The sequence below is a fragment of the Xenopus tropicalis genome, chromosome 5 (genome assembly GCF_000004195.4).
Source record: "Xenopus tropicalis strain Nigerian chromosome 5, UCB_Xtro_10.0, whole genome shotgun sequence".
NCBI classification, from domain to species: Eukaryota; Metazoa; Chordata; class Amphibia; order Anura; family Pipidae; genus Xenopus; species Xenopus tropicalis.
In genome coordinates this window covers 3,323,920-3,346,578 of record NC_030681.2, presented here as the reverse complement: position 1 = coordinate 3,346,578, position 22,659 = coordinate 3,323,920, and the positions used below count along the sequence as shown (strand labels likewise).

Here is a 22,659-nt window from a genome sequence, read left to right as displayed (position 1 = left end):
CTCTCTGTACAGGCTATGAGCAAACTTAGGGGGCTGTTCCTGCTGAATTGTGCTTAGTACAGGGGAATCCCTATGTGCCATAGTTTTATGGTATCTCTCTGTACAAGCTATGGGCAAACTTAGGGGGCTGTTCCTGCTGAATTGTGCTTAGTACAGGGGAATCCCTATGTGCCATAGTTTTATGGTATCTCTCTGCACAGGCTATGAGCAAACTTAGGGGGCTGTTCCTGCTGAATTGTGCTTAGTACAGGGGAATCCCTATGTACCATAGTTTTATGGTATCTCTCTGTACAGGCTATGAGCAAACTTAGGGGGCTGTTCCTGCTGAATTGTGCTTAGTACAGGGGAATCCCTATGTGCCATAGTTTTAGGGTATCTCTCTGTACAGGCTATGAGCAAACTTAGGGGGCTGTTCCTGCTGAATTGTGCTTAGTACAGGGGAATCCCTATGTGCCATAGTTTTATGGTATCTCTCTGTACAGGCTATGAGCAAACTTAGGGGGCTGTTCCTGCTGAATTGTGCTTAGTACAGAAGAATCCCTATGTGCCATAGTTTTAGGGTATCTCTCTGTACAGGCTATGAGCAAACTTAGGGGGCTGTTCCAGCTGAATTGTGCTTAGTACAGGGGAATCCCTATGTGCCATAGTTTTATGGTATCTATCTGTACAGGCTATGAGCAAACTTAGGGGGCTGTTCCTGCTGAATTGTGCTTAGTACAGAAGAATCCCTATGTGCCATAGTTTTAGGGTATCTCTCTGTACAGGCTATGGGCAAACTTAGGGGGCTGTTCCTGCTGAATTGTGCTTAGTACAGGGGAATCCCTATGTGCCATAGTTTTATGGTATCTCTCTGTACAGGCTATGAGCAAACTTAGGGGGCTGTTCCTGCTGAATTGTGCTTAGTACAGGGGAATCCCTATGTGCCATAGTTTGCTATATCCCCAGGTTTGATTGGTGCAATCCTACATTGTAATTATCATCATTATTGCTACATAGTACCCCTGCCTATGTACTGGCTGGCACCCTGTGGGTGGTATCTATAAAGGTGGCACTGTACATGGTTTGATAATAGGCTCCCTGGGGATGATATCCTAAAGCTCTGATTGGTTATTTACTGAAAGTGTGACAGTCTCTTCCAGAGAGCCTGTGGCGCCATCATTCCCACCCTCTACAATTTATTTAAGGGGATTATAACACAACAGGAGGGATATGGGAGGTGATAGGGAATGATGTGGCCAAATGTTAGATACAATGGAGGCTAAGGGAAGACTAAAACAAGCTGATAGGTGGATAGTGGAGGCAGACTGGGCCTGATAGCGCCCCCAGTTGTACAGCAGTGTAAGTGCAGAGGCTGCGGGCTAGCCAGCCGTGCTTGTAATGGAGCCGGTATTCATGTTGGGCTTTTGGGGCTCATTCTTGCTCCTGGTTCCCTGCCGGCTGTGCCGATATCTGTGCCGGATAATACAGGGATTTATGGTTTCGGGCTGTTCCATCTGTTCAGCTCTTTGTTCCTGTCATGGGAATGACTTGTAGTTGTTTCTCTGCTGTGTGTTTATGTGTTTGTGTTCAGTGTAACGACTTCTCGCCCCGCGTCGCTCACATTCGCCCCTCTGGGGAGTCGCATTCGCCGCAGTTTCCAGCACTGAGCTCCGAACAAGGAGGGAGCTGATTGGGCTCTCAGATCTCATGGTCCAATCCTGTGTAGCGCCGAGTCGGAACCCTGAAGTCCGATGGATCTCGGCTGCTTTCTTCCAGGAACTTATTCTGCTCCACTTCATTTACGCAGATAAATAATCTATAGGAAAAAGAGCGTCGGTGCGATGCACATCGATCCGCCAGAAACGCCATTGGCTCTTACCTGCAATAGTAACACAGGGTCTTGTATCCAATGGCAACTGCACTGCGTACTTGTTATTCAGCTGGTCAGAACCAGCAGTGCAGAGAGTATATCCAGGCAGGAACTTCTGCCAGTAGCAGTAACACTTACACATAACTATAAACAGTGAGAATGAGGAATGAATGGATATTGGGGAGTTGTATCAGGAGTCAGAACCAGCAATGCAGAGAAGGGAAAGGAAAGGGACAGACACAGTGACAGTTACACATAACTATAAACCCAGTGAGAATGAGGAATGAATGGGTATTGGGGAGTTGTATCAGGAGTCAGAACCAGCAGTGCAGGGAAGGGAAAGGGACAGACACAGTGACAGTTACACATAACTATAAACCCAGTGAGAATGAGGGATAAATGGATATTGGGGAGTTGTATCAGGAGTCAGAACCAGCAGTGCAGGGAAGGGAAAGGGACAGACACAGTGACAGTTACACATAACTATAAACCCAGTGAGAATGAGGAATGAATGGATATTGGGGAGTTGTATCAGGAGTCAGAACCAGCAGTGCAGGGAAGGGAAAGGGACAGACACAGTGACAGTTACACATAACTATAAACCCAGTGAGAATGAGGGATGAATGGATATTGGGGAGTTGTATCAGGAGTCAGAACCAGCAGTGCAGGGAAGGGAAAGGGACAGACACAGTGACAGTTACACATAACTATAAACCCAGTGAGAATGAGGGATGAATGGGTATTGGGGAGTTGTATCAGGAGTCAGAACCAGCAGTGCAGGGAAGGGAAAGGGACAGACACAGTGACAGTTACACATAACTATAAACCCAGTGAGAATGAGGAATGAATGGGTATTGGGGAGTTGTATCAGGAGTCAGAACCAGCAGTGCAGGGAAGGGAAAGGGACAGACACAGTGACAGTTACACATAACTATAAACCCAGTGAGAATGAGGGATGAATGGGTATTGGGGAGTTGTATCAGGAGTCAGAACCAGCAGTGCAGGGAAGGGAAAGGGACAGACACAGTGACAGTTACACATAACTATAAACCCAGTGAGAATGAGGGATGAATGGGTATTGGGGAGTTGTATCAGGAGTCAGAACCAGCAGTGCAGGGAAGGGAAAGGGACAGACACAGTGACAGTTACACATAACTATAAACCCAGTGAGAATGAGGGATGAATCCGTGTTTCAAAAACACAGATTTTTTTATAAAATTATTATAATTTTGAAATGTCAGATTGGGGCTAGCCATATTCTTCATTTCCCAGGGTGCCACAGCCATGTGACCTGTGCTCTGATAAACTTCAGTCACACTTTACTGCTGCGCTGCAAGTTGGAGTGAAATTCCCCCCCCCCTCACCCCCAGCAGCCGATCAGCAGAACAATGGGAAGGGAGCAAGATAGCAGCTCCCAGTAGGTATCAGAATAGCACTCAATAGTAAGAAATCCAAGTCCGGCTTGGGACTCCTCCAGTTACATGGGAGTAGGAGAAACAATAGGTTAGCTGAAAGCAGTTCTAATGTGTAGCGCTGGCTGAAAGCTCAGACTCAGGCACACTTTACTGCTGCGCTGCAAGTTGGAGTGAAATTCCCCCCCCCCCTCACCCCCAGCAGCCGATCAGCAGAACAATGGGAAGGGAGCAAGATAGCAGCTCCCAGTAGGTATCAGAATAGCACTCAATAGTAAGAAATCCAAGTCCGGCTTGGGACTCCTCCAGTTACATGGGAGTAGGAGAAACAATAGGTTAGCTGAGAGCAGTTCTAATGTACCCTGCCCCCTTATAGCTGAAATATTGTTCCGTTACTTACTCATCAGACAGAGCTTTATTCCAGGCTTTACATCCCCACTGTGGCACGGAGGGTAGAATATAAATAGCCAAGTTGGCAGTGCGTGGGCAGATCTGTATTTCTCTGCAATCTGCCACTCAGTATAAACACGCTAATGATTCCAGGAGTCTGACTGCGCAACGTAAACACCCGACTCGCAGGCCTAACAACGTACAGGGCGGCCAATTACAACAGAACTGGAGGCTGCGAAATATCCCCCTCCCCCATTTATTTATAGCGTTACTAACACGGAGGGGCGCGGGGAGTTTCTGTAGCGCCGGTTATGCACAATTAGGGTGGAACGTCCCACGCCGAAAGAAGGGAGTCTGCCGAGTCGCGTGATTGGATGGGTTTGGGCAGAGAATTTAAACTGCAATTATGTCGATAATATGGAGCACTGTGTCTTAAAGGGGAACTAAATTCTAAACATGTAATGCTGTTTTTTATATACTGTACTTACTGTACCAGCCCGGAGGTACAGCCCTCCTATAACAGTAATGATCCAGGCCTTTACATTTACCCAGCAGCCCCTCCATCTTGGATCTAATTAGGCCATCTGTTGTGTGTCAGCGGCACTGCACATGCTCAGTGGGCTCTGGGCTGCTGGGGCGGAGCTAAAGGGACTTGGGTCTGTATTCGCTTCTCTATATCCCCGCCAGTTGCGCCCACTGAGCGTTCAGGGTCAAATTAAAAGATCAGGCCCAGTTGTGCACACCTCAGATTATGGGGGAATTCTGAGGAAAGCACTGCATTGTGGGTAAAAAAAAAAAAAAAAAAAAAACTGCCACTGGTACGGGCCAGTGGCACGCTTAGTGTCTTTGCAGGCAGAGAAGTGCCCTAAGGGCCCCCCAAGCATCATCCCATGGGCCAAAGAGATTTATATTTTCCAGAGTGGGCCAACCAGAGGATCAACTAATTTTGATCTGTTAAGGTTGCCGTTGATGAGCTGAGAATATCAGCCAATGGGCTTCTCCAGACCAAGCCAACACCTTATTGGCTCATGTATTTTGACCTTTTGACCAATATTTGGCCAAACATATGGCTGATATCTATTGGGCAGACTGGAAAATCCCATCAGATGTGGTTCACGTGGTCCTCACCCAACAGATCCCTCTACAGTAGACGTCCTTAATGATCATTGGCCAGATAGGATCATCCCAATTTAGCCCAGCGCATTGATGCCCAAACTGGCTAAAGTCTTGTTTGGTGACCTGGCCAATCTTGCGCTCTTTGCCCAGTGATGATCCAATCAAGAGAGTGGGTCTAAGTTGGGCTTTTATTAGAGCTGCCAATCACATTTCTGGCCATTCCTGTACACTATCAGGATTTAAATTTAATAGGGGTGGGTTCACCTGTAAGTTAACTTTTAGTATTGCCAATTCTGAGCAACTTTTCCATTGGTCTTCATTATTTATTTGGTATAGTTTTTTAATAATTTTTCCTTCTTCCGACTCTTTGCAGCTTTCAAATGGGGGTCACTGACCCCGGCAGCCAAACCCTATTGCTCTGTGAGGCTCCAGTTTTATTGTTATTGTTACTTTTTATTCCTTATCTTTCTATTCAGCCCCTCCCCTATTCATATATCAGTCTCTCATTCAACCCACTGCCTGGTTGCTAAGGTAAATTGGACCCTAGCAACCAAATAACTGCTGAAACTACAAACCGGAGAGCTCCTGAAGTGAAAATGAAATAACTAAAGAAAAAATGAAGACCAATTGCAAATTCTGTCAGAATATTACTCTCTACTTCATACTAAAAGTTAACTCAAAGCTCCCAGGGGCCCTTGTGTGGCTCTGGGGGGCCCATTTTATTTTGCCCTAATAGTGTCCCCGCTCTCAGCATATGGCGAGCTCTGCGGCGCCGTCCTTGTTCCACCGGCTGTAATTAGCGGCTCTGCAGCCTCCGGACGCGCTAGATAGATACGTCCCCGCGGGATTGGAGCTCGGCGCGGAGTTGACCACCATAAAACTTTCCTGCAAATTAGCCGCGGCGCTTTGGCTCATCCACACCGGCGGGAAATTGCTATGTAAATCACACGGCGCTCGGATTAATTGTTGTCGGGGAAGATGGATTTTAACGAGCAACTGTTCTTTTGTAGCGTCTTGGGCTAATTATATTCCGCCCATAAATTAATACATTAGGCAGGGGGGGCTCGATAGGGAAGAGGTGTGCGCCAGTCAAGGTCAGCAGCGGAAATTCCATACGATAACGCGCTTTCCCGCGTATGGTCGCACTTGGGCTTGCGTGTATAGAAATGAATGCTCTATAACAGACCCCGTTAAAGGACAAGTCAACCCAAAATATAATTTTTTACTTAATAAAAGAAAACCTAATTCTAAGCAACTTTGCAATGAAAAGCCGACGGTCTAAACGTCTAAAAGTTGGCCAATTGGTTTTATTGCGGATAAATTGGGTGATGATTGGCCTGAGTGTGGGCGTGGCCTCGTCTTGCCAGGGTTTAAATTCACATTACTGATCTGTAGGGGGACAATAATGGCGGTTCCGGAGAACGTAATGACCCCCACGTTGCACTTATTTGTACAGGTGCACGTTCCTGCCCCGAGCGACGTTTGGCGATACCCCCCCACCTATAACCCTAATTAATATCAGCTATGGGCCCATTTCCCTGATCTGTAGGGGCACAATAATGGCGGTTCTGGAGAACGTAATGACCTCCGCGTTGCACTTATTTGTACATTCGAGCGTTCCTGCCCCAAACAACATTTGGCGATACCCCCCCACCTTTCAACCCTAATTAATATCAGCTATGGGCCCATTTCCCTGACCTGTAGGGGCACAATAATGGCGGTTCTGGAGAACGTAATGACCCCCACATTGCACTTACTTGTACAGACGAGCATTCCTGCTCCGAGTGATGTTTGGCGATACCCCCCCCCCCACCTATAACCCTAATTAATATCAGCTATGGGCCCATTTCCCTGACCTGTAGGGGCACAATAATGGCGGTTCCGGAGAACGTAATGACCCCCACGTTGCACTTACTTGTACAGACGAGCATTCCTGCTCCGAGCAACGTTTGGTGATACCCCCACCTATAACCCTAATTAATATCAGCTATGGGCCCATATCCCTGACCTGTAGGGGCACAATAATGTTGGTTCTGGAGAACGTAATGACCCCCGCATTGTGCTTATTTGTACAGGCGAGCGTTCCTGCTCAGAGCGACGTTTGTCGATACCCCCCCCCCCATCCATAACCCTAATTAATATCAGCTATGGGCCCGTTTCCCTGACCTGTAGGGACACAATAATGGCGGTTCTGGAGAATGTAATGACTCCCGCATTACGCTTATTTGTACAGGCGAGCGCTCCTGCCCTGAGTGACGTTTCGCGATACCCCCCCACCTATAACCCTAATTAATATCAGCTATGGGCCCGTTTCCCTGACCTGGGAATTCTTCAGAGCGTCAGGTTTAATATATAGCGGCGCGCGTTTCCCCGTGACCCGGTTTTACTAATGGTTTATGTTCAGATGTGGGGGATAAAGTGGCATTCATTTCCTTTCTCTCCGCCCCCGGACAGAACTAGGCCAGGTACCTGCTCCCGGTGCCGCCGATCTGATTTGTGCTCTGCTTCTCTTCATAAAGAATAAAGTCTGCGGTTCTGATCCGGGGAAAGCTCAGATTAATGCCCGGCGGTCCCTATAAACCAAACTCAGACTGCAGGTCGTGGGGGTATTGGGCCCAGGCTGCTACGTGAGCAAATAACTTGTTCCGGATACAGAATAATGGCGAGTATATTTACTGTGGTTGGAATTTATACCCGTCCGTGCCACGCTACCCTCCTCTAACGCCCTTCATGGCGCTGCCACTAAATAACTCAAGTTATAGTGCCGGTTCCCCTTGCATAGACGTCCCCTTGCATTATTTACTATTGCTTATTCTGCGCGTTGCTCGTGCCGGGACTCTCTGTCCTTTCCAGGCGGCAGAGAGCAGCTGAGGTGAGGTGGTATTTTATAAAGCATTTGGGCTGCACCTTCTCACTTGCCTTATGGACCTTAGTGAAGCACAATTATCGCACCTATGTGGCATTTTCTCATTGGCGTTGGGTTTAATGAGTTAATTTAGTTAGATGTATGCTGCTGTGCATCCTGGGTAATTCTGGTGGGTTTATGATCACTAATTAATGTAATGCACTAAAGTCATTTCGACTAGGGGTCATCAGCAATCACTGTGATGCATTGGGGTCACCTCCACTTCTTGGGGTTTCGAGCTCTAGTCACTAGGATATAAGGGGAGGGATCGTCTGGGCTTTTTAACTAGTTACCAGTACCGAGTTAAATTGTCCTGGTGGGGTTAACAGTGCCATTTTCTGCTTTATGGACTGGCACACTTACCAACCTCTTGGTTTTAATCACACTAGGCAGTAAGGCAAATCTTAGCTTCTTGGGTTGATGAACGCTAGTCCCTGGGATACCCTTGGGTCATCTCAACTACTTGGTTGATGAACGCTAATCACCAAGATGCACTTGGATCATCTTAACTTCTTGGTTTGATGAACGTTAGTCCCTGGGATACCCTTGGGTCATCTCAGCTTCTTGGGTTAATGAACACTAGTCACAGAGATACACTTGGATCATCTGAGCTTCTTGGGTTGATGAACACTAGTCACAGGGAGGCACTTGGATCATCTCAGCTTCTTGGGTTAATGAATGTTAGTCCCTGGGAGACACTTGGGTCATCTCAGCTTCTTGGGTTGATGAACATTAGTCCCTGGGAGACACAAGGATCATCTCAGCTTCTTGGGTTGATGATCCAAGTGTATCTCGGTGACTAGCACTCATCAACCCAAGAAGCTGAGATGATCCAAGTGTCTCCCGGTGACTAGTGTTCATCAACCCAAGAAGCTGAGATGACCCATGGGTATCCTAGTGACTAGTTTTCATCAACCCAAGAAGCCGAGACAACCTATTGTATTCTGGGGACTAACATTCATCAACCCAAGAAGCTGAGATGATCCAAGTGTATCTTGGTGACTAGCATTCATCTCCGCTTCTTGGGTTAATGGACAATAGTCACCAAGATACACTTGGATCATCTCAGCTTCTTGGGTTTATAAACACTAATCACTGGTCTATGCATCACAGCCTCTTAATTTTATAAATACAGCCATAGGGGCCAGTAAGACTTTTGGCTTCAGCGAGGCTGGCCTTGACTTGACTGGGCTTTACTGGAGTGATCTCTGCTTCTTGGGGTTTTTGGACACTATCCATTGGTCTATGAACTGGGATCATCTCAGCTTGTTGGGTTTATGAGCACTAGTCGCTGGGGTCAACTTAATGTTTTGGTTTTCTGAACCTTAGTCTGTGGGATGCACTTAAATCCTCTCTCCATGGAGTTTTTAGAACAAAAGTCAGTGGTCTCTGTTCTGGCGTCACCTTATGGGTGCTGTCTGGGCGCTGGGGTCCCATATAAACTCTAATAATCCGTCTTTTAGTAGCCTGCGCTTCCCCTTTATGTGAGACGATAATCCAAGGCATAGCAGATAGGGCTGTGCAATTGGGCTGCAGACGTTATTATGGCGGGATATTGGGAATGGCAGGTTTATGTGCGCCCTAGGGCCCCTATTTAGGATCCCATCTCGTAAGATCTCCTACGACTCTCTCCAAATCTCCACTTTATTCTCAGCCCCTCTCTCCGCGTTCAGCAATGGGCTCATTAGCAGTAATGCGCGGTGCCGTGTAGCGGAAGCCCAGGAAGGGGCGCCCCTCCCGCGCATTGGCTTTATTCCTCCGTCGCAGGATACTAAAGCGCTTTATTGGCGCCTCTATTCTCCGAGCACCCGTTTTATTGGCACTCGTTTAAATGGGCCGTAAAAATCCTACGGCTCCTCTTCAGATACAGGGCGAGTGTATGCGGCTCTGTTTGTTCTCGTCGGTGATCGTCGGCCCGAGATAACGACGTCCTTCATGGTGGCACCAATGCAACTCAGTGTCTGTAGGCAGCAACTGCCCGAAATCTGCCCCATATGTGGCCTATAGACTTTGGGCAGCTTTGGCATTTTGTTATCTATGACTTTTCGCCTTTGGCCAGACCAATGTGCATCGCAGGGTATGGGGTTCATGGGGCGCAGTAACCTCTTTAGAATATTTAATGGAGTAATATCAATATTTCACTGACTTCTCTGTAGTAGTTTTTATTTTTAAAGGGGAACTAAACCCTGCGGCACAGCGCGGCTCAACCAAACGTTACTCAGCTGTTGCCGGACTACAAATCCCAGAATAATGTAACATATAATGAAGGGTGAGGCATGCTGGGAGCTGTAGTCCAGCAACATCAGGGCTGTATTCTTAAAGCAATATTGCCCAATAAAACTTTCCCCCAATGAGAATCCCAGCTGATGTGAGTAAATCCGGCTCCCTGTTCTCTGTTCCTGCAATTGGAGTTGGGAGCAATAAGCACAGTTTCCCAGCACTGAACAAGTCTGTCCCTTTATCCCCATGTCTGATTCCTGTGCCATATAATGACGGGAAAAATGCCATCATTATCTCTATATGTAAGGTACCAGCAAGGGGCCTGACACAGGGAATCAGCATTCTCATTGGTCACTTCTCTTGCACTTACAGTCACATGTTGTTCAGTAGAAGGCTCATTGGGGAATTTCTATAGCAAAACTAGGGGGCGCAGTGGGTCAGCGTTATGGTTGGGTTTACTTCCCCTTTAAACCTATTTTGCATGATTTCTGTGTTCTGCCACTAGATGGCGCATACCATGATGACAAACCATAAGGAAAACTCCTCTCCGACACTGCTGCAAAGTTATCACTGGAACAGCAGCACTGAGCGTTCCTTTGGTCTCTAGATAAACAGTAACATGGAACCAACTGTCCCCATAGATCAGAGACCCCAACCAGTGGCTCAGGGGCAACATGTTGCTCCCCAACCCCTTGGATGTTGCTCTCAGTGCCCCCAAACCAGGGAGTTATTTTTGAATTCCTCAGTTGGGGGCAAGTTTTGGTTGATTAAAAACAAGATTTCCTACCAAATAAAGCCCCTGTAAGCTGATAGGGTGCATAGAGGCCCCTAATAGCCAATCACAGCCCTTATTTGGCTCCTCCATGAGCTTTTATGGTGCTTGTGTTGCTCCCCAAGTCTTTTTACATTTGCCTGTGGCTCCCGAGTAAGAAAGGTAGGGGACCCCCTTCCATAGATGGATGAAGGTCTGAATGTGACCTGAGGGGCCAATGGCAGGAGAATGCAGGAAAGCGAAGACTCGCTGCTGTGCTTACAGACGGCCCCACTTTGGCCAGTAACTTTTAATTGGAATAATTGTGAGTACCTTCAGACGTGTCCCCACCATGGGCTGTGGGTCGGCTACACTCGGTGCCGGCGGCAGAGCCAATTTGAGGCAGAAATGACAGGAAGGCGTTAGTGCAACCCCATGGGAAGCATCTCTGAAAAGTCATTTTCTCTCACACCGAGAATCTGAATAACTCGCTTTCTCCGCAAATAAAAAAAGATGTTTCTATAAAGAGGCGCAGAGCTCGGCACTCGGCCGGCACATTTGCTGCTCTGGAAGCCTCGCTCCTGCCAATAAGTACAAATCAGCGCCATCGTATGCCGGCGACATTCCCGCTAGTGGGGAACCAGCACAGTCCAACTGTTCCCCATCCCAAACCTCAGGAGCTCTCGCTCTATACTTTCCCTTCAGCTTCCCAGTCACGCTCAGGTTATTATCCCCACACACATTAGTATTCAGCAGCTACTGTATCGCTTCCTACTTCTCTGTCAGGAGTCGCAATCTCTTTGGCAGCTTTAACTTTTGTGCTGAGAACTTCCTCGTATTTATACCCCCCATAGAGTTTCCCTTAGACAGTACAGTATGGGGGTACAGCTTATTGTGTGCCCAGAACATTCCTTCTCTGTATATTTGTATTTATACATATGGGTAGGGGGTGCCATAGTGTTTCCCTTAGACAGTACAGTATGGGGGTACAGCTTATTGTGTGCCCAGAACATTCCTTCTCTGTATATTTGTATTTATACATATGGGTAGGGGTGCCATAGTGTTTCCCTTAGACAGTACAGTATGGGGGTACAGCTTATTGTGTGCCCAGAACATTCCTTCTCTGTATATTTGTATTTATACATATGGGTAGGAGGTGCCATAGTGTTTCCCTTAGACAGTACAGTATGGGGGTACAGCTTATTGTGTGCCCAGAACATTCCCTCTCTGTATATTTGTATTTATACATATGGGTAGGAGGTGCCATAGTGTTTCCCTTAGACAGTACAGTATGGGGGTACAGCTTATTGTGTGCCCAGAACATTCCCTCTCTGTATATTTGTATTTATACATATGGGTAGGGGGTGCCATAGTGTTTCCCTTAGACAGTACAGTATGGGGGTACAGCTTATTGTGTGCCCAGAACATTCCCTCTCTGTATATTTGTATTTATACATATTGGTAGGGGGTGCCATAGTGTTTCCCTTAGACAGTACAGTATGGGGGTACAGCTTATTGTGTGCCCAGAACATTCCTTCTCTGTATATTTGTATTTATACATATGGGTAGGGGGTGCCATAGTGTTTCCCTTAGACAGTACAGTATGGGGGTACAGCTTATTGTGTGCCCAGAACATTCCCTCTCTGTATATTTGTATTTATACATATTGGTAGGGGGTGCCATAGTGTTTCCCTTAGACAGTACAGTATGGGGGTACAGCTTATTGTGTGCCCAGAACATTCCTTCTCTGTATATTTGTATTTATACATATGGGTAGGGGGTGCCATAGTGTTTCCCTTAGACAGTACAGTATTGGGGTACAGCTTATTGTGTGCCCAGAACATTCCTTCTCTGTATATTTGTATTTATACATATGGGTAGGGGGTGCCATAGTGTTTCCCTTAGACAGTACAGTATGGGGGTACAGCTTATTGTGTGCCCAGAACATTCCCTCTCTGTATATTTGTATTTATACATATGGGTAGGGGGTGCCATAGTGTTTCCCTTAGACAGTACAGTATGGGGGTACAGCTTATTGTGTGCCCAGAACATTCCCTCTCTGTATATTTGTATTTATACATATGGGTAGGGGGTGCCATAGTGTTTCCCTTAGACAGTACAGTATGGGGGTACAGCTTATTGTGTGCCCAGAACATTCCCTCTCTGTATATTTGTATTTATACATATTGGTAGGGGGTGCCATAGTGTTTCCCTTAGACAGTACAGTATGGGGGTACAGCTTATTGTGTGCCCAGAACATTCCCTCTCTGTATATTTGTATTTATACATATGGGTAGGGGGTGCCATAGTGTTTCCCTTAGACAGTACAGTATGGGGGTACAGCTTATTGTGTGCCCAGAACATTCCTTCTCTGTATATTTGTATTTATACATATGGGTAGGGGGTGCCATAGTGTTTCCCTTAGACAGTACAGTATGGGGGTACAGCTTATTCTGTGCCCAGAACATTCCCTCTCTGTATATTTGTATTTATACATATGGGTAGGAGGTGCCATAGTGTTTCCCTTAGACAGTACAGTATGGGGTACAGCTTATTGTGTGCCCAGAACATTCCTTCTCTGTATATTTGTATTTATACATATGGGTAGGAGGTGCCATAGTGTTTCCCTTAGACAGTACAGTATGGGGGTACAGCTTATTGTGTGCCCAGAACATTCCTTCTCTGTATATTTGTATTTATACATATGGGTAGGGGGTAGTACTTGCCCCTTATATATACAGTAGAACCCCCATTTTACGTTTTTCAGGGGACCATGAAAAAAAGATGTAAAATCAGGGAAAATGTAAAATCAGGGAAAATGTGTTAAGGACATATAAATGTCAATGATTTAAAGGAAATAAGTACAGGAATATTTTTTTATTTGCAACACAGTTCCTTTACTGAGTTATTTCACAGGTTTTAGCAGAAGTACTGAAACAACTTTTTACAGTACAGTAAAACATTTTGCATTTAATGCATGTGTTTACTAAAAGTTTGAATATCACTATAAATTAATAAGATGCAGAAAAGAATACTGTACAGCACTGAAACAAAAATCTGTACTCTTTTAAAAATCTGCACCTTGTACAGCTGTTCCCCATACTTGTGCAACGCGGTATTTTGTACGCTCCCGTATAGGTACGCATGCGCAGTATGAAATATGAGGCGATAGTGGTGATGCTGACCTTCCTAAGATGGTGCCTGTGATCGCAAGACATGGGGGAAACTTTAATTCCTAAAGTAAGCTGTATTTTTACCTTAAAACTAAGCGATTTGCTAGGGAGAGGCATGATAAAAACAGTGTAAAATGCGGGAAATACAAATGTAAAATCCGGGAATAGAGCCCATAGGAATGCATTAAAATTGGTGGGACCACAAAAAAACAGTGTAAAAAGCGGGAAAACTTAAAATCCGGGGATGTAAATTGGGGGTTCTACTGTATTTCCCTTTTTAGCAGGTTCTGGCGCTGCTTTGTTCGGCCCATTTGCCGTTCCCGTCCCACTGGCCCTGCAGGGAGGCACTTAATGCGCTGATTGGCTGAGCTATAAAAGCTTCCATTTCTGTCGCTCTCATTATACAGAGTTTTGTTAAAGATTTATTCCGGGGGAACCGTGGGCCCCGTTCAATGTTCTCCCTGGAGCGGTTGAATTAAGGCTTTTTGGTTCCTCAGATCGGGTTTTATTTGCTCTCTAATGACGCTCGGATAATGTCAACTGAATGCGCTCAGTACCGGCTGCTCCACCGGAGCACAAAGAACCTCTTGCTTTCAGGAAAGTTGGCCCAGAATTGTTATAAATCACTTACTATATCAGCACCAGTCACATGGTGCAAAAATATGTTACTATATGAACCAATAAACATTACCCACAATTCCTATACACAATATAGTGTCCCGCTACTTTGGCCATGGGGTGGGATATTCCCCTGTACTAAGCACAATTCAGCAGGAACAGCCCCCTAAGTTTGCTCATAGCCTGTACAGAGAGATACCATAAAACTATGGCACATAGGGATTCCCCTGTACTAAGCACAATTCAGCAGGAACAGCCCCCTAAGTTTGCCCATAGCCCGTACAGAGAGATTCCATAAAACTATGGCACATAGGGATTCCCCTGTACTAAGCACAATTCAGCAGGAACAGCCCCCTAAGTTTTCCCATAGCCTGTACAGAGAGATACCATAAAACTATGGCATATAGGGATACCCCTGTACTGAGCACAATTCAGCAGGAACAGCCCCCTAAGTTTGCTCATAGCCTGTACAGAGAGATCCCATAAAACTATGGCACATAGGGATTCCCCTGTACTGAGCACAATTCAGCAGGAACAGCCCCCTAAGTTTGCTCATAGCCTGTACAGAGAGATACCATAAAACTATGGCACATAGGGATTCCCCTGTACTAAGCACAATTCAGGAGGAACAGCCCCCTAAGTTTGCTCATAGCCTGTACAGAGAGATACCATAAAACTATGGCAGCATAGGGATTCCCCTGTACTAAGCACAATTCAGCAGGAACAGCCCCCTAAGTTTTCTCATAGCCTGTACAGAGAGATCCCATAAAACTATGGCACATAGGGATTCCCCTGTACTAAGCACAATTCAGCAGGAACAGCCCCCTAAGTTTGCCCATAGCCCGTACAGAGAGATTCCATAAAACTATGGCACATAGGGATTCCCCTGTACTAAGCACAATTCAGCAGGAACAGCCCCCTAAGTTTGCCCATAGCCTGTACAGAGAGATACCATAAAACTATGGCACATAGGGATTCCCCTGTACTAAGCACAATTCAGCAGGAACAGCCCCCTAAGTTTGCTCATAGCCTGTACAGAGAGATACCATAAAACTATGGCACATAGGGATTCCCCTGTACTAAGCACAATTCAGCAGGAACAGCCCCCTAAGTTTGCCCATAGCCCGTACAGAGAGATTCCATAAAACTATGGCACATAGGGATTCCCCTGTACTAAGCACAATTCAGCAGGAACAGCCACCTAAGTTTGCCCATAGCCTGTACTGAGAGATACCATAAAACTATGGCACATAGGGATTCCCCTGTACTAAGCACAATTCAGCAGGAACAGCCCCTATGGATACTATTAAGGCAGTGGCACCCAGGTAACTTTAACGTTTTATCTGACAGTAGAATTCCTTTCTCTATAGCGGGAGGCACAATAGGACTCAGTATCTATGGGGAGCCACAGACAATTCCCTCCAACCTATCAGCAGAGTCTGTTGTGAAAAGCTTAATATAAAAACTGGATTCCCTGTGTCCTCCGAATCCCGAGTGTTACTGGGAACCTGTCCGTCCCCTGAGCTCCTTCCTTTTGTTCCCTAAAGGTTAACTCTTCGCCTTCTTTCATCTCACATTTTCCTGTGCCGTCCTCTGTAACAAAGCAGCCTTTATATGGGGGGACCCTGGGCTCCTGGGGGGGAGAGATACTGACTTTCCTCCCTATTGTCTCCTCTGCGTGAATTTCATAGATATCTCCTTGCTGTTCCGCACCCACTAACTCCTGTAATAAATACCTGCTTTATAAAGCCCCAACATATTCCATACACAGATAGCTAGAATCTCAGCCATAAAGCAGGGCAGGACTGCTGCTTACAATGGGGGGGATCAGATAGGATCTGTGCCACTGTGACAGAATGCTCTGTTATACAGATAGCTAGAATCTCAGCCATAAAGCAGGGCAGGACTGCTGCTTACAATGGGGGGGGGGGGGGGGGGGGGTCAGATAGGATCTGTGCCACTGTGACAGAATGCTCTGTTATACAGATAGCTAGAATCTCAGCCATAAAGCAGGGCAGGACTGCTGCTTACAATGGGGGGGATCAGATAGGATCTGTGCCACTGTGACAGAATGCTCTGTTATACAGATAGCTAGAATCCCAGCCATAAAGCAGGGCAGGACTGCTGCTTACAATGGGGGGATCAGATAGGATCTGTGCCACTGTGACAGAATGCTCTGTTATACAGATAGCTAGAATCCCAGCCATAAAGCAGGGCAGGACTGCTGCTTACAATGGGGGGATCAGATAGGATCTGTGCCACTGTGACAGAATGCTCTGTTATACAGATAGCTAGAATCTCAGCCATAAAGCAGGGCAGGACTGCTGCTTACAATGGGGGGATCAGATAGGATCTGTGCCACTGTGACAGAATGCTCTGTTATACAGATAGCTAGAATCCCAGCCATAAAGCAGGGCAGGACTGCTGCTTACAATGGGGGGATCAGATAGGATCTGTGCCACTGTGACAGAATGCTCTGTTATACAGATAGCTAGAATCTCAGCCATAAAGCAGGGCAGGACTGCTGCTTACAATGGGGGGATCAGATAGGATCTGTGCCACTGTGACAGAATGCTCTGTTATACAGATAGCTAGAATCTCAGCCATAAAGCAGGGCAGGACTGCTGCTTACAATGGGGGGATCAGATAGGATCTGTGCCACTGTGACAGAATGCTCTGTTATACAGATAGCTAGAATCTCAGCCATAAAGCAGGGCAGGACTGCTGCTTACAATGGGGGATCAGATAGGATCTGTGCCACTGTGACAGAATGCTCTGTTATACAGATAGCTAGAATATCAGCCATAAAGCAGGGCAGGACTGCTGCTTACAATGGGGGGATCAGATAGGATCTGTGCCACTGTGACAGAATGCTCTGTTATACAGATAGCTAGAATCTCAGCCATAAAGCAGGGCAGGACTGCTGCTGTACATATAGGACCCCATTAGTCATTCCCGAGTTGACCTGCCCTGTGGCCGAAGTATCTCATGTAGACAGATCTGGCTCTGAGGGGCAGTTTAGTGATGTGCAGATGCCTTTAGCCTTAATGTCAGTCATCAGCTGACCCCGCCCTCTGCCTGTGACCCCCATGGTATTTACAGATGTCAGACTATTGCCCCCCCCCAGTGGCTCAGTCTGGCACATCTGCACTGCATTTCCTTGTTTGCATTTTGCGGTTGCGGTGCTGCCCCGGGCACCCTTTTCCTGCAGTTGGCCCGTTGGAGCGCTCAGCCGGCTCACAGGCAGACACTCAGTCATTGGCTCCGCACTATGTGACTTCCTGATTCGCTGACTTGCAAACAGCAGCCTTAAGTGATGTGCGTGGGGCGGCGCAGGTAATGCGTCTTCTCATTGTTTGCCTATTTTGTGCATTGGGGCCGGGAATCTATTGCCCTGCGGGGGCCCATGCAGCCTTCAATGAGCTCCTCGGGTTTGTAATTAAGTTTATAGAGTCGTATAAATCAGGGGCTGCTAATAAGAGAAACGAGTTGCGCTCGCAGAATGAATGCTTTACTGCTGCGCGCTGCATGCCTGCCGGCTCGTTACGCTTACGGAGATAACGGACGAGCCCATTGGAGACTGACCTCGCATAGGAATCAAGTTCCTCTCTGGCTTCTGATTGGCCAAGTGAAATCCCTACATTAATGGGACTTATTAGTGTCATACAAATGAGCACTGGGATGCGGCGCCTCTACTCCCGCCACATTGCGGCTACTTGGCCACCCTGTTTTTTGCACCTTGGTTTGGTGTCTGTTTTTCTTGGTTTAAGTGCTCTGGTGAGAGTGGCCGTTTGTAGCCATGGGCTAGTGATTGCCATTGGCATGGTCACCCTCATGTTACCTGTGCTGCCACATCTGCCACTGTGTGGGAAGCCACCAGGCAGTTGGGTTTCCGTCACTTGTAGCCGCCCGTATGATATCCCTGCCCGGCCCACCTACTGACCCAAGCTGGTGGGGTACATTGGGGGGGCAGAGCCAATCTGCTTTCCCTCTGTGCCGGAACCTTTCTAGATGGCATTGGGCTTCTACACTTGTCCAACAGAACCGAGCCGCTTGTTTTTGGTTTCCCATCTGGCCAGTTCCAAAGCAGCAGATGAACAGAGCCGCCATATTGTTGCCTATCCCAATGGCTCGGTGTTTGTACAAAGTGGCATACGGCAACCTTGTACCTTCCTCTGACTTGCCCTTACGTCTATATCCGACCCACGTCTCTCTTTCTCTGGGAGGAAATGCCCATATTGGGTTTCTGCAAAGGAACCAAGGAGAATCGGCACCGGCCGGTTGGACTGGCCTCAGCCCCGGTTCATTATTATGGCTGGAAGCAGAGTAATTTGGCCACTGGCTACTGGTATGTGACTATGGGAGTGGCCTGTGGCTCGCCCCAGGGTGTGTGACCTTACTGAATGGGGCAAACCCTGCTTCTGCCCTAATAATAAGCCCAAATGATGGTACCCCATAATATGGGGGTCAGTGCAGGGGGGAGATACTATTCTAGGGGTGCACCCAATCCAGGATTTGGCCAAGATTCTGCCTTTTTCAGGAGGTTTCAGACTTGGCCCAATCCATGGTTCCGGCTGAACCAAACCGATCCGACACATGCTCTGCTGACCAATCGCAAGGTGGTACCAGGGGAGGAGGAGCTAATCCTGCTTACAGAAATAACCTACATTGGCCCATTACAGCCAGTAGAGAGAGTTCTGATCCGCACAAGGAGTTGGCGGTACCACTGGGCCAGTCCGTACCTGGATGTTCTGCCTGCGGTTCCCCTCGCACCCTATTGGCTAAACGGGGCAAAGGGGAAGCTCACTTATTGTAACGTTTAATTTTATCTTGAGTTTTTATTTCTTTTTTGCAGTTAACCCTTAATTGTACATTTCCTGCTTTTTGAACTATTTTTAAAAGTCCCAAGAAAACAAAGATACTTTTTAAATTCCATAATTTAACCTTAGTTCCTTTCCATTATCCCTCCCTGACAACCAGAGTCCCCCCCAGTTTCTATGCTGCTGAGCGTTTCCCCCCCACGTTGGGTCTATATGGGACGTGTGTTGGTGAATGTCGGACGAGACGGGGCTCATTATGTGCGTTCATTAAGGGTCGAGACCCCCTTTTTCTCAGCGCTAATTAGCAGCCGTGAAGCGTTGCCTTCGAGTCTCCGAGACCGCTCCGAACACGGGTTCATCTTGTTACTTGCCCCCCCGTATTTGTACCCGCCGGCGAGGAAAATTAATTTGCTGCTCGCTGTGGCCTCGGTGTAAAAGCTTTTTATAGAGTGAATCCGGCGCGACTGTTCTTCTCCGGAGCCCACTCCTCGCAATTAGCGGAAAATCTCCCGCACTTCGCTGTCTTTGTTAATATCAGTGTGGTTCTAATTAGCCCGAGTCTTCATTTCCCCGCTCTAATTAGCGCTGCTCTTTCTACTTGTCGTTTGTCGGACCCTGATTGGTGCCGCTGCGAGCCGGGGACCTTTGCGTGAGTGGTCGCGCTGCCCGGTGAGTGATGGGTTAATAGGCAAGTTGGCCTTCGCCCCCCGGCACTTGTAACTGTCACCGCTAATTCCAACTGTCATTTAGCGGCTCGTTAGGCAGCTGCTTAGCCGGGAGAGACTGCGCGGATACCTTGGCATTGGTACTTGGCCCAGTCCCGCGGGGGCCGGGCAGCAAAGCCTCTGGGCCAATAGGACAGAAGGAAAGGACTTGTTCACCTTTGAGTTAACTTTTAGTATGATGTAGAGAGTGATATTCTGAGACAATTTGCAATTGGTCTTCATTTTTTATTATTTGTAGTTTTTTACTTATTTCACTTTTTGTTCAGCAGCTCTCCAGTTTGGAATGTCTGCAGTTATCTGGTTGTTAGGGTCCAACTTACCTTAGCGACCAGGGAGTGGATTAAATGAGAGACTGGTATATGAATAGGAGAGGGACCTGAACAGAAAGAAAAGGAATAAAAAGTAACAATAACAGTAAAACTGGAGCCTCAGAGTGGAAACGTTGTTTGGCTGCCGGGGTCAGTGACCCCCATTTGAAAATTGGAATCACAAGAAGGCAAATCATTAAAAAACTATATAAAAAATAAATAAATAAAGAAGACCAATTGAAAAGTTGCTTAGAATAGACCATTCTATAACCAACTAACAGTTAACTGAAAGGTGAACCGCCCCTTTAATGAGTTAGAGGCGGAGACATGCAAATGACGCCTTTGTGCCCCTGTCATGTGATAGTCAGAATGTTCTCTGTTCTTTTTCACCCTAATGGAAAAAAATGGGGGCGATGAGACGTTTTTGGGGGGCACAGAACTTTTCAGACGGAGGATTTCGTGCATTTTAATGGGGATTTGGGGGAAAGTTTTATTGTGCAATATTGCTTTAAGAATACAACCCTGATGTTGCTGGACTACAGCTCCCAGCATGCCTCACCCTTCATTATATGTTACATTATTCTGGGATTTGTAGTCCGGCAACAGCTGAGCCGCGCTGTGCCGCAGGGTTTAGTTCCCCTTTAAAGCAGCAGTTATATATATAGAATATAAATACACTTCCTTCGTCCCTTTACCCAGAGCCACATCTATCCATTGTTTGTGCGGATCAGTAGAATGTAGGAAATAAACCCATAATAACACTGAGTGGTTGTGTGTGTCTCTGGCAGGGATAATGGCGTTTGCCAGAGCGAATACGCTCGTCCCAGTGAGTTCTGTTCCCCAGCCCTGGGCCGTGCATGAAGGGATTATTGGGCTCAGTGTGGCGCTGGTTCTCGGGGTGAGACAAATGAAGTTGGGTTTCTGCCGGTTTATTGAGTGGTGCGATTAAAAGCATCTTATGCCGAGTGCCGGCGCCGATTGTTCCCCGCAATTGAGCCGAGGCTTAGCCGCATTTAACTGCTTTATTTGGGGACTTAAATAGTCGCTTTTACCCGGACGCAGGAGGGTAATTACAGGGCACGGAACACTCGCTAAGGCTTTTTAGAAGCAGCGGTTCCTCCTAATTGCACGGTTCTTATTGGCAGGAAGGGAGAGACTGGTAGTTCAGCGCCATTATCTGCAGGTCTGAGCCCCCCCGGCCTTTGGGCAATTTCAGCTGAAATAGAAGGGCAGGTCGGGCCGCCGCCACTGAACCCGAGGCAATAAAGGGGGTCACGTACCGCACAGCACCCTGTAATAGCACCCGGATACATGGGTGGGCGCTGTATGAGTAGCTGTACTCGCTGTATGAGTAGCCATACACACTGTATGAGTAGCCGTACTCACTAAATGAGTAGCCATACTCGCTGTATGAGTAGCTGTACTCGCTGTATGAGTAGCCATACACACTGTATGAGTAGCCATACACACTGTATGAGTAGCCGTACTCGCTGTATGAGTAGCTGTACTCGCTGTATGAGTAGCTGTACTCGCTGTATGAGTAGCCATACACACTGTATGAGTAGCCGTACTCGCTGTATGAGTAGCTGTACTCGCTGTATGAGTAGCCATACACACTGTATGAGTAGCCGTACTCGCTGTATGAGTAGCCATACACACTGTATGAGTAGCCGTACACACTGTATGAGTAGCCGTACACACTGTATGAGTAGCCGTACTCGCTGTGTGAGTAGCCGTACTCGCTGTGTGAGTAGCCGTACTCGCTGTGTGAGTAGCCGTACTTGCTGTGTGAGTATCCGTACTTGCTGTATGACTAGCCGTACTCGCTGTGTGAGTAGCTGTACTCGCTGTGTGAGTATCCGTACTTGCTGTATGAGTAGCCATACACATTGTATGAGTAGCCGTACTTGCTGTGTGAGTAGCTGTACTCGCTGTGTGAATAGCCGGACTCACTTAATGAGTAGCCGTACTCGCTGTATGAGTAGCCGTACTCACTAAATGAGTAGCTGTATTCGCTGTATGAGTAGCCGTACTCACTAAATGAGTAGCCATACTCGCTGTATGAGTAGCCATACTCGCTGTATGAGTAGCCGTACTCACTAAATGAGTAGCCATACTCGCTGTATGAGTAGCCGTACTCACTAAATGAGTAGCCATACTCGCTGTATGAGTAGCCGTACTCACTAAATGAGTAGCAACACTCGCTGCATGAGTAGCCACACTCGCTGCATGAGTAGCTGTACTCGCTGAATGAGTAGCCGTACTCGCTGAATGAGTAGCCGTACTCGCTGTATGAGTAGCCATATACGCAGTGCCCTCAGTAGCCCACAGTGGGCAGTAGTGATGGAGGCGTGGCTACAATGAGTTGATAT

General features: G+C 47.2%; 1 protein-coding gene across 1 annotated transcript in view; it reads left to right on the top strand.

The window, feature by feature from the left end:
* zfand3 (zinc finger AN1-type containing 3) overlaps positions 1 to 22,659 on the top strand; it is an 81,023-nt gene that overhangs the window by 9,702 nt on the left and 48,662 nt on the right.